Source organism: Mercenaria mercenaria, unplaced genomic scaffold (assembly GCF_021730395.1).
Source record: "Mercenaria mercenaria strain notata unplaced genomic scaffold, MADL_Memer_1 contig_1051, whole genome shotgun sequence".
Lineage (NCBI taxonomy): Eukaryota > Metazoa > Mollusca > Bivalvia > Venerida > Veneridae > Mercenaria > Mercenaria mercenaria.
The window spans coordinates 59,221-71,050 of NW_026459023.1; positions in this window are offsets into that span (position 1 = coordinate 59,221).

Here is an 11,830-nt window from a genome sequence, read left to right on the forward strand (position 1 = left end):
TACTAATTTATTTTAGGTTAACTGTGAAGCAAATTCTACAGCTTATATTAATCACTCTCAGCATTTCATTACTGACTGAATCCGTTGCCTTGAGAGTATGAGAAGAGAAGCCAGTTTCCCTCTTAATGCTGAGCGCCAAGCAAGGGAGCTATTGGTACCATTTTTCACATCTTTGGTATGACGGCCGGGGATTGAACCCACGACCTCCTGCACTCAAAGTTGGAACTTTAGCACTAGGTTTTCCAGGCGGTTTTGACATATAAAGATTCAAAATAAATAATATTAAAATTGTCGGCTAGTAATTCGTTGTAGTCGTAGAATAAAACAGAATCTATAAAAAAAGCATAGAATGCAACCAAGAAAATTAATGACAGATTTAGTTTGACTGGTATGAATAAGGTAATTCCTCACAGCCTCTAACATCGACGGTAAAGGAATAAAATGATCTAAAAATGAAGTAGAAATTATAACATCCTGAGGTAAAAAATACAAACATTACTGCATCTATCAATTATCATCTCGCCGACTTGTATACATTTAAATTGGAAATTTCATCTGGTAGATAAAATTAGTGTTAACAACTACTTAATCGTGTTATCATTATTTATGCTATCATTTGCAAATGTTTCCATGTACCTGGCATTTTAGATAGAACAATAAAGACATTAACTTTCATAACAGGTTTAATAGAATATTATAATTGTATACCCATGACATAATGAGAATTATTGTCCTGGTCAAGACTGGAGAGTACATGAGGAATTCAAGTACTCATATTTTACAATTTAACACATTTTGAGCCTACAAAACCCTGACAGTATTTTTATAATCGGAAAACTATTCAAAATGGTCTGACAATTTGACATTTAAGAAAATGATTGGCATTGATCATATTTGCATGTTTTCAGGACTTTCTTTTTATTAGCATTTCATTGGTTGAATGATTTAAGAATACCGCACAGACAGAATTCAGCGTAGAACAAGATTATAACGAAGTATTACAATTGTGAATAAATGAAAGAGAAATGAAGCATTGTGACGAGGGACGACGTTGAGAAGTAAAAGAAATAACTTCTTTCAAGGTGTCCATTATTTTATTTTTTTTAATTCACGTTATTACTTATTCTAAGTACTTCGCGTTTGACCTTATCCTATTAAAGTCTAGAATAAAACTTTTCCGGCCGTCCTGTGGTTCTCTTTTGCCTCGTGCCTACGTCATGAGTCACATGGTGTATTTCGTCATGCAGAAAGATCACGAGTGTTTCACATGATTTTGAGATCAATCATGTAGCGGATGCCAAGTGACATTACTCATAGTATTACAGCATCAGCTTATATTATTATAGCTAGTAAGTCACAGCAAAAACAAACAATGTTCTTCGAACAAACAAATCATCCTCTGGATGCAACTGCCGAATGCTGTTTGCATAAAAATCCTGCTTAACGTTTTTACAACATTATTTTATAGATGCAAAAGTGTGTAAAAGTCTTATACATTCTTGAGTTTCTCATTATAGAACAAACGTACAGAAAATGGGTGGCTCACATAAAGTTTTAAGATATGCTTAACTGATATAAGAAATTTTGGATTACAAAAAGAATGTGTTTCTGTCTGAAAATAAAAGTTGCACAAACTGTTATTAAATCCATTCCCAACATTGTTGTGTTTACTGTGTAATCAATGTTTTAAGACAGTCTTTTCTCATTTTCTGATATAAGATCAGTCTAAAAATATATTTTTGTAGTAAATGTACATTATGGAAACGCGGAACGTGACAATTGTCATGGTTTCTACAAGACGATAATGCAAACCTTTCTCAGGATACGAGTTTTAGACAAGTACCATTTACATGTAGTTTTATTCTCTGAAACAAGTCACCCGAATCCATTACTGAATTCACTAGATTTCTGAATAAGATGTCCAATATTTATGCAGCCATACAACTAGCATTACTTTTGTATTGATTTCAATGACTTATGTTTGCTGAGTGGTGTTATCTTTATTCCTGGCTGTCGCCTCTATGTTGGTAGAGCACTACTCAGTATCATTGCAGGATTCCAAAGCAAGCGAAAACCTTTGTTCAAATGGCAGAATACAAAGACTCCATATATATTTTCTAACCCAATAATGTATACAGCGCCAAAGGACTAAAGTAGACAATACTTTAAAAAAGTTAGATTTAAGATTTGGCAATATATTTGCCGATGATTGATGATAATTTTGCAGTCATAGGAACCCCAGTAATTAAACTGTTTACAGAATCTCAAAAGACCGTTGCTCAAATGAATACTAAAACTTTCAAAAGATTTAAAGAATGTGTTTATATAAATGGAAAGACCTGACACTTCGCAGTAAAAAATCTGCTTTTTGGTGTTATTTATTTTCCTCTTCTCATGTTATCGAAAAAAGCAATTTTGAAAGGTTTTATTCGCTTCAGTAATGCTTATTAAACTTTATCACCAAAACCAAATTCAGACCATTCTAAAAGAAATCTGCAATTCTAAATAGTGGCCAGACCCACTTTGCGTTCATTTTGTGACTTTATCTCTTATGGTAACCATTCGTGATTGCAACGTGTTAGTGTGTTTATGTACAATTGTTACAACTGGTGTGTATTATTTTAATAATGTATTAATTAAAAAAACGTGTCCATTTTTTTTAGAATGTTGACAGCAATGACACCACGAACAAAGTGTGGAGTTTAAAAAGCTATTAGTAATAAATTTATGTACAATATCTTATCTCCAGTTGTGTGTATGTAGCATCGAAATATTAAAAAAATGTCATGATCCAAAATTAGAGAGTTTTAGACAGATTGTGACGTTAAGTTAGGGGTAAATTTATAGGAAACAACTTATATTTGCGTTAAATAGTCGACTGTCTATACTGAACGAAACTCTTGTTACTTGTTACAGACTTAAAGTCAGAAAAAACTCCTAAATTAAATGGCATACCCTCAACTGTATTATTGCGGTTTGCAAGCCGCATAATAGAAGATTTGCAATTAATTTACGTATGAATGTTGCCACGAAATGTTTCTGCTTTATATCCTTATGGTTTAAGTTTCCCGTACTAGAACCGCTTACAATGAATTTGGTATTTCTTGACACTTTCTTCGGATGTTGGTCTTCCTTAGAACATTTAAAACATATTCATTGGCATACTTTTATAACACCATTTTGTTATTAACAATTCTACTTGTACAAACTTGTTCTCCGTGAGTAATTGACGACTTCTCAATATATTTTGAATGTTGGTCAATTAAATCTTCGCGGAAATTCATGTTCCCACCTTTGGATCGGATAATTAAACTTCTCTATATGTTGTCTTGGCGATTACGAAATTTAACAAACAATCGTACCCTTAACACCGTGACTGCTGGGCAATTTCAGTCAAATATCTCTAAAACCTGCATTAACTTCGTTAATATTTAAATGCAACAGACTGGACTAAATATTTACTTTAATAGATACTTAGAACTACAACATACCTCCTACGATAAATTTAGGACAGGAACCTAAATCAGCCCTAAGGTTCAACGAATTTACTTACATCATTTGCGTCGTAAGTGGAACTATTATAGTAAGATATAAACTATAAAAATCATATTGTTGAAAATACAAAGCAAACATGCACCTCTATCAGCATATTTTACATACAATTAAATTACAGTAAGGGAAATAATGAAATTCTAGATCTTTCAGACATGCCTGTGTTACAATAACATCCATTTTGACAGATCTTCTAACAGATATTTAATCCGTTAAGTGCTTTGAATGTTACCAAATGCAATATTCTTTGTGTTTAGCGTCTCCTTATTTGAAATTAAATACATGCATCAGAATATGCACAGATGTAATGTTCGGATAATAAGAGGAATTTTATAACGTAAATTAAGGAAAATATATCTGCTGACAGTACACTAAAGAAAAGCTAGGCCGTAAACACGCCTGGGGTTCATAAATGTAACCAAAATGATACAAACATTCGACTTTTACATTGGTTAGAGTGCCTATAAAATTTAATTTACATAAATTCATTGTATTCCGCTGTAAGAGGGGAAGAAATGCAGAAACAGGATTTTTAGGAAATCGTATTTAAAGCAAAAATAAGTAAAGAAAGTGAAAAAAGAATAAGGAAAAGAAAACACTTTAATGTGCAAATTTATTTTTGTAAACAAATAGTTTACAAATGTCTTCCCTTTTATTTTAATAAAATTCTAAAATTAGATTATCGAAAGAATGCATTTTTCCACATAGTGATTTAAGGATAAGTACATGCCTATTTGTTGTGTTTGTTTTGCTTTTCAAATGCAAGGCAAAAAAGGCAAATTAGTAACAGATTAGAAAGTGGTTATGAAGTCCTTAAAATTACTAAAACTTATTCCATAAACGTATATGTTTTGATGATTTTGTTTATGTATATGATATTCTTTTTAATTATCGGTATTCGTGATGTGATCGTAAAGAGTAACAACTCTTGTCTCGGTTGGGTATGTACAGTTGTAGCAGGTACTTTGGAAATACATCCATAATGCATCAGTCTTGAACTTCTATTTGTATTTCAATTCCTTTGACAACAATATGTGTCTGGTAGGTACTCAACAACTATGTACCGTATACGAGCAAATGATCAACTAGTTTGTTGTTGTGAGTTCGAGTCTAAAAAGAGGTAGTCTTTTTTCTCACATTAGGTTTAACTATTTTTTTTTTCTGTCCAGTTTCCTCTTCGTTCATTTCTACTATCATTCTTAACTACAATGATGTCTTTGTTTAACATAATTATTCTGATTATTTACTAAGCGTATTTTTATCAAATTGTACAGGTATATACTTTCATTTAAGCTTCCGTCTCATTGCTTCATATGATTTAACATGTTTCAAAAACACTCAAACAATTAAAGATATATATACAAAATAAACACTCAAAGTAAATTGTTGACGCTAGGTTTCGAACCGGAACATTCGGATATTTTTGGACGTCATCTGATCTATTTCGTTGAAGAATGTTTCATTTCCTAAGATTTATTTTGCCTATTTATAATAGTTGTAAATATATTATTTGCTACCCATTATCTTAACGAAAATCTCAACTTCCGCTTTCATCCAAAATCGACATGAAACATAATTACAAATTTCCGTAAACTCAATATATCGCATTACTTTTGAACTCCTCTGTGTGACAAAACAACGTAATTAAATGTAAGAATATTATATCACATCATGTGTAAAATTACTTGTCATTTGCGTGTTTCGGTTGGTCAACTTTTAATTGGAAATAGATAAGATCTTAATAATGCTAGTGGCGAAAAAGCACAATTTTAGAGGAACATGTTGCCGTTATTACCTAAATTAAAGCTGTTATATCAAGGTTAAGTAAACATGCCTTGATTGCAATTTTTAAAAAAGTCATATCAGATGATATAATTAAAAATTATATGTCGCCGACAGTATTTTTTTTCCATTTATATTTCACTTATACATATGGTATACTGCATATAGGAAATATAACTCCTGTGAATCTGCGCTGCTTCGGTTTGTTAATGATCTTCTAAGTGATGTGGAGAAACAGGAAATCACGGCCCTTATTGCAATTGACTTCAGTGCACAGTGACATTCTGCTAGATGTCCAAAAGCACAGTATGGTGTTTGTGAAACAGCTCTTCAATGGGTAGACTCCAACTTGACACCTCATACTTATAAGCTTAATATCAGCAATGCATATTCATCAGACAGCCAGCTTGAATGCAGTGTGCCTCAAGGCATTTGCCTTTGTCCGTGGCTGTATTTCACCTATGCTGGAACTCTTTTTGATGACATTCCCAAATCCATACCAGCCTATAATTTTGCTGATGATCATTATAGCAAATACAATCTTTCGTTGCACATCTACTTCCGTAGAATCACAAGAGGTCGGAGACCTCGAACTGTGCAATGACTAGATAAATAGAAACAAACAGAAAATGAACATTTCAAAAACTGAATTTATAACGTTTGGTAGCAGACGTCAATTCAACAAATGTTTTACAAATTCGATTAACATTGCTGGGGATGACATCAAACATGAAAGCACAATAAGATATCTTGGCTCATTTCTTCATGAAAGTTTGAACTTTAAAGAGAACGTAAATCGCAATGTCGTACAGCCGTATTGAATTACCTACAAATGAAGAACATCCGAAAATATCTAACCAAAAGAGCCACTGAAATATTGGTGTTGTCTCTTGTCAATTCACATTTGGATTACTGCAATGTCAGACAAGCATTGTATGACTTATATTGTTTGCCGATGAAAGCAAGGATATGTAGGTTTTCGACCAACAGTACAGAAACTTCTATCATTTAATGTATTGCACTTGTTGTATGGAACAACATAACATTCATAACTTTCTGACGATTTCAAACATTGTCTAGAAACATACTCTGTAAGCACTTCTCTTAAATGAATAGGTGCTTTGCCAATGTGTCTGGATGAACTGCCGTTAGCATCACGCAAAAGTGAACCACTTGATACATTCAAACACAATCTTAAGACACTGTATTTTAGGGCTTTTATGGCATTGTTTTAATTTTTTTATAATTGTTTTAAATGCGACAAAAACAGGTGTTAGTTTTTAAATTTTTGTGAGATTTTACATTTCATCGTTAATAGTTTTAAGGCTAATTGCATTATATGTAAACGCCATTGAATTGTCATTGTAAAGAAGTAGTCGTTTAATCAAATTGATCAGTTTTCAGTTTACATGCTTTTGTTGTATGTACATTATTGTAACTTAACGGGTAAAACCTTCGAGATTCTCCGTAGGAAGTAAAATAGTATTTGTAACTTGAATGTAATTTCTAAATTACAAAGAGTCTCATCAGCATTTTAATTATAGTTACTAACTGATATTTATTTGCAAATTAGAAGAAATTTTCACCATGGGGATAATGTTTGTCCATCTATCTTACCGATAAGTTGCCAGTCCAGCATAATGTCACTTGTCTGGCTGTGAATTTTACAATTTTTCGGAGAAGTTAATACACACAGTTAATAGTGATACCCTAAATGACATCTACTTTTAAATTAACAAACAACAACTTAAAATCATTGTTCTAATCCCCTAGACTCCAGTGTTCGTGTAGTTTATATGCCGAAATGTCCCGGTGTGTGTTTGTATATTCCAGTGTAGTCAATAAGTCAGGTGTACATTTTTAGAAACTGCATAGCCAATATACATGTAAACTTTGAATAAAGTAACTACTTCTGATTGCTTTTATATCGGACCTTAGATGTTATTGAAAATAACATTTTCACAATTTTTACAGCTTTATACTTTACCGGTTTACATAGCTTATTGATTTGATCCAATACTTTAACATCATAACTAGTTGTTGTTTTTTTTTGAAAAGTTTTACACACTTCACATTCAGATATTGCAGTACCTGTCTGTGTCCCGTAAATAGTACAGATAAATGTTAAAAAGGAAGATAAAAGGAGTAAATCAGCATGTAAGTATGCAGGATAAATAGAAAAATAGAAAATGTAGCAAATAATATGGATAATTTCCTTATAATACGTTTTGTTGGAATGGAATTACAAAATGGGTAGCCTGAAATCATTATATCACAGACATAAATGCGTTTTTTTCTAGTTAAACAAACATACCGAGTTACTTACTTAAAGCGGCATGCCTCCAGATCGTTCGATAACAAAAAAAAATAATACTTTTTTTAGATATTTAGATATCTGGAAATAAATGCAATATTTCTTAAGAGGCTTTAAAACTTAATTACTGACAAACTTTATATTACGGAAACACATGAGAATTTGCTGTTTTTACTACTTTTCACGATGAAAATCGAAAAACGTTTGTCACGCTTTTACTCCAGGTAAACTGTCTCGATTATAAATATCTATATTTTGAAGTCATTATTCACTACTTCAGCTATAGCGCTATTGGTTACGACGACGGGAAAATGTCTTTATTGCCGCGGCGGTCCGGGGTTTGATTCCCGACGCAGTCATCATTTTTTCTTGATTTGGACTTTTTAAAATATTTTAGAAACAAAAATTCATATTCTAATGTTCATAATATGACCAAAACTTCAATTTGAAAGAAAGATTATTGTTTAGCCAAAATCTGGAGGCATGCTGCTTTAAACATTCAGTAAGGCCGTTAGTTACTAGTATTCTACTGTGGAATATCCCTGTCACATAAGAATTTTTCTTTTTCAAGGACATTTTATTTGTTTCATTTTGTGTCTGACATACATGACAATTTTTAATGACTTAAATTATAAATTTGACGTAACAATTTGTCACATTTTCTCTACTTCCCGTTTTAATTGTAGTATGTTTTTTCATAAGTTTAAACAGGAAAATAAAAATAATATGTGAGTGACCGAATTTAATTCAGATCTATTTTGAATACATACATCAAGCAGGAAGATGATGTTGTAGAGCAAGTGAGATAGAAGAATATAGTACAAATGTTTTATTATGCCCCCTAAGGGAGGCATATTAGTTTTCAACTGTCCATCCGTTCGTTAGTTGTTTCGTTCGTTCGTTCGTCACAACGTTAACTTTTTGCATGAAGGCACATTACTCGCGAACCACTGCACCCAGGACCTTCAAACTTCACATGCTGATAGTACTTATTGAGTACACGACCCCTACTGACTTTGGGGTCACCAGGTCAAAGGTCAAGGTCACCAGGTCAAAGGTCAAGGCACTGCGGGGGCATTTGTCACCATTAGTGACAGCTCTTGTTTTTCACATATAATTTAATTATTTTTATTTTACCTCCAGCACAAAATTCATAAAGAATTAATTAAATTAATGTAGTTAATGCAGCTGGTTAAGTTCTTGTAATGCCCATTTTTTACCGAGATTAGGATAACATACATTGTTTACATTTCATCACTGTTTACTGCGATACCCACGCTCCATATGCTTCATACACGTCCGTCATTAAATAACATACCGGTAAATATAAAAACTACAAAAGTATTAAAAAAAAAAGCACTGTAGTGCAATACATTTAGATCTGAATGGAAACCCTGACGTTGCAAACGACCATGTCATAGGATTAAAGGCTTATGTCCACATGTTATTGTTTTGACAAACACAAACATATTAAGAAACAATTCAGTTAGTTTGTAGGTGGTGAAGTACCCATAAATCCAGAAAATCAATTCGAGGACAGGTATATCGGATCTTTCATTTTCAAAGGTGCAACATCGTCTAATGATATTCAAAGCATTTTTATAACACATGTATTTGCTTCTTATTCATTTATTTATTTTATTTTTTTATTTATTTTTTTGCTAAAATCAGGAAGCTTCTTAGGTATATAATTATCTAAGTTCGTTAAATTAGTACTTGTTATTGCTTATATACCACAAAGTACTAAGCACTTCTCGATGATCGTTAGATTTGAGAAAAATATATGAAAAATAATAAAAATTTTGAATTATTTTCACTTGAATTTTACTATACATCGAACTCTTATACTGAACATATGATTTTAACAAAAGACTGTGATCTGATACATTTACTACTTCCACAAATATAATACATATACAGAGAGATAGAGCTTAAACATTTCAAAGACAGATGCACATTAAATAAATTCTACAAACTGACTTCTAAGTTCCTTAAATAACCAATAATTGTAAGTAAACAGCATCCCAAACACAGCCAGAGTGCCAAGCATCGAAAAATACGCCCGCAACGACATGAAACTGTAATGGAAAAATATAGCAGACGGCGGTTTTCTTTCAATGTTCAATAAGAAGTACATTTTTATAATATGCAAACTACAAAAGTGAGTAAGGGACAGATGAAAGGGTCTGAATGTTGGAAAAAAATGGAAAAAAAGACAAAGATGAATATTCAACAGGGAAACCACGCTCCAAAACCACGGTCTTCCTACACTGCAAACCACAGCAGCGCAAACACGCATGTTCACAAGACACACACACGCACGCACGCACGCACGCACCCAAACGCACGCACCCGTACACACACACTTACGTACAGACAAACAAGCAGGGAAAAACAGTGGGGCACCGCCCAAAGATGGCCGGCGGCCAAAATTATGATGGGCACGATAACTCACTCATACTAAAAGGAGACAGAGTGCAAATGTAAAGGTGGAAGAGGTGAGGGGATCGAAGGGCGGAGGAAAGGAAAGAAATGCCAACGACAAACAAGACAGCATACGCAACATAAAATACCAGACTGAAAACAAGTTGAACATAGAGAAACCGCCTCGGAAAGATCAGTAACCTATAAAAAGTAAACTGGGGTTTTAAACGCGTTTAGGACATGCCAGCCTCGAACATGCCGTATTTTCAACAAGTTTGGCAAGACAGTGTAAATAAAATAACTCACCACTGAGAAAGGCTCTTACTTTAGTGCAAAATTCAAAATCATAAATAGTAAGACATATATAACTCTGGTCAGTCTAAGGTATAATTACACTACTGTACTCAACAACTTGTCTGAAATCAGAGCATCAAGAGCCTACATTTTATGAGCTCGCCTAATATCTAGGGCGCGGATAGCTACGTCTAGCCACGGATACAAACGTAGTATTCCGTATCGATCTGTACCTGAACTGTACCTTAAAGTAGTAATCCGTATCAATCCGTACCAATCCGTACGCCTCAGGTACGGATCGATACGGATTACTACGTTTCTATCCGTGGCTAGACGTAGCTATCCGCGCCATATGTGTGACTTGGGTATAACGTAGTTCAACGAATGTACGCCGTACCTATCCGTACTTATTCGCGTCCTGTATCTTTTTGTTCCCCGTTTCTCACCATTATTCCCGTACTAAGACTTACTGCTCCGTACTTATCCGTGTCCACTCCCCCACAGATCAATCCGATCCGCACCGTATCTCAACGCACGGACATATCCGTATGTGTGACTGTAGCTTAAGGTACGGCTCAGGTACGGATACCCCAGTCACACATACGGCGCGGATAGCTACGTCTAGCTACGGACAGAAACGTAGTAATCCGTATCGATCCGTACCTGAGTCGTACCTCAGAGTAGTCATTCGTATTAATCCGTACCAAAACGTGGTCAAAACGTATTCAAAACTTATTCCAAACTTGCAAGTTTCTCCAACTTTTGAACATGCACAAAAGTTTGAGCGAACCGTAGCCATTTGAGCGTGACTTTAGTCCAACTTGGCTGAAACTTATTCATCCGTAGTTAAACGTACTTAAACGTAGTTATCCGTGCTGTTACGTACCTCGCCGTAGCTGAACGTAGTTATCCGAGGCTGCTCGTACTTAAGTATAGTTCAACGTAGCTTACCGCAGACCCGTCCGTGCGCTGGGCAAGTTGCAAGGCGCAGTAAAACGTAATTCAATGTAGTACCTCGTACCTATCCGTACTTATTCGTGTCCTGTATTGTTTTGTTTGTTTCATGTTTCTCACCATTTTCCCCGGTACTACTGCTCCGTAGTTATACACCCACAGACTAATCCTATCCGCAGCGTACCTCAACGCACGGACATAGCCGTATATGTGACTGTAGCTTAAGCAAGCTGCGAGACAAACTTCCACACCCTCCGTCCGTGTTTTGTAGGAATTTAGTTTGATGGTATTTAAGGATGCATGCTGCAGTTTTGGGTAATACATTTCCCAATAATAGAATTTTTTCAAACTTTGTATATGAACAAAGTGTGATGCATGTTGGTAACAGAATTATAAAACAAATCGAAGGTCACCATGCTTGTTCAGGAGTTTTCTGCCCTTGAATATGCAAAGTTTTAAGGGCAGAGAACTCCTAGAAAGTACGGCGACATATGATTGTTTTCTGTGTCC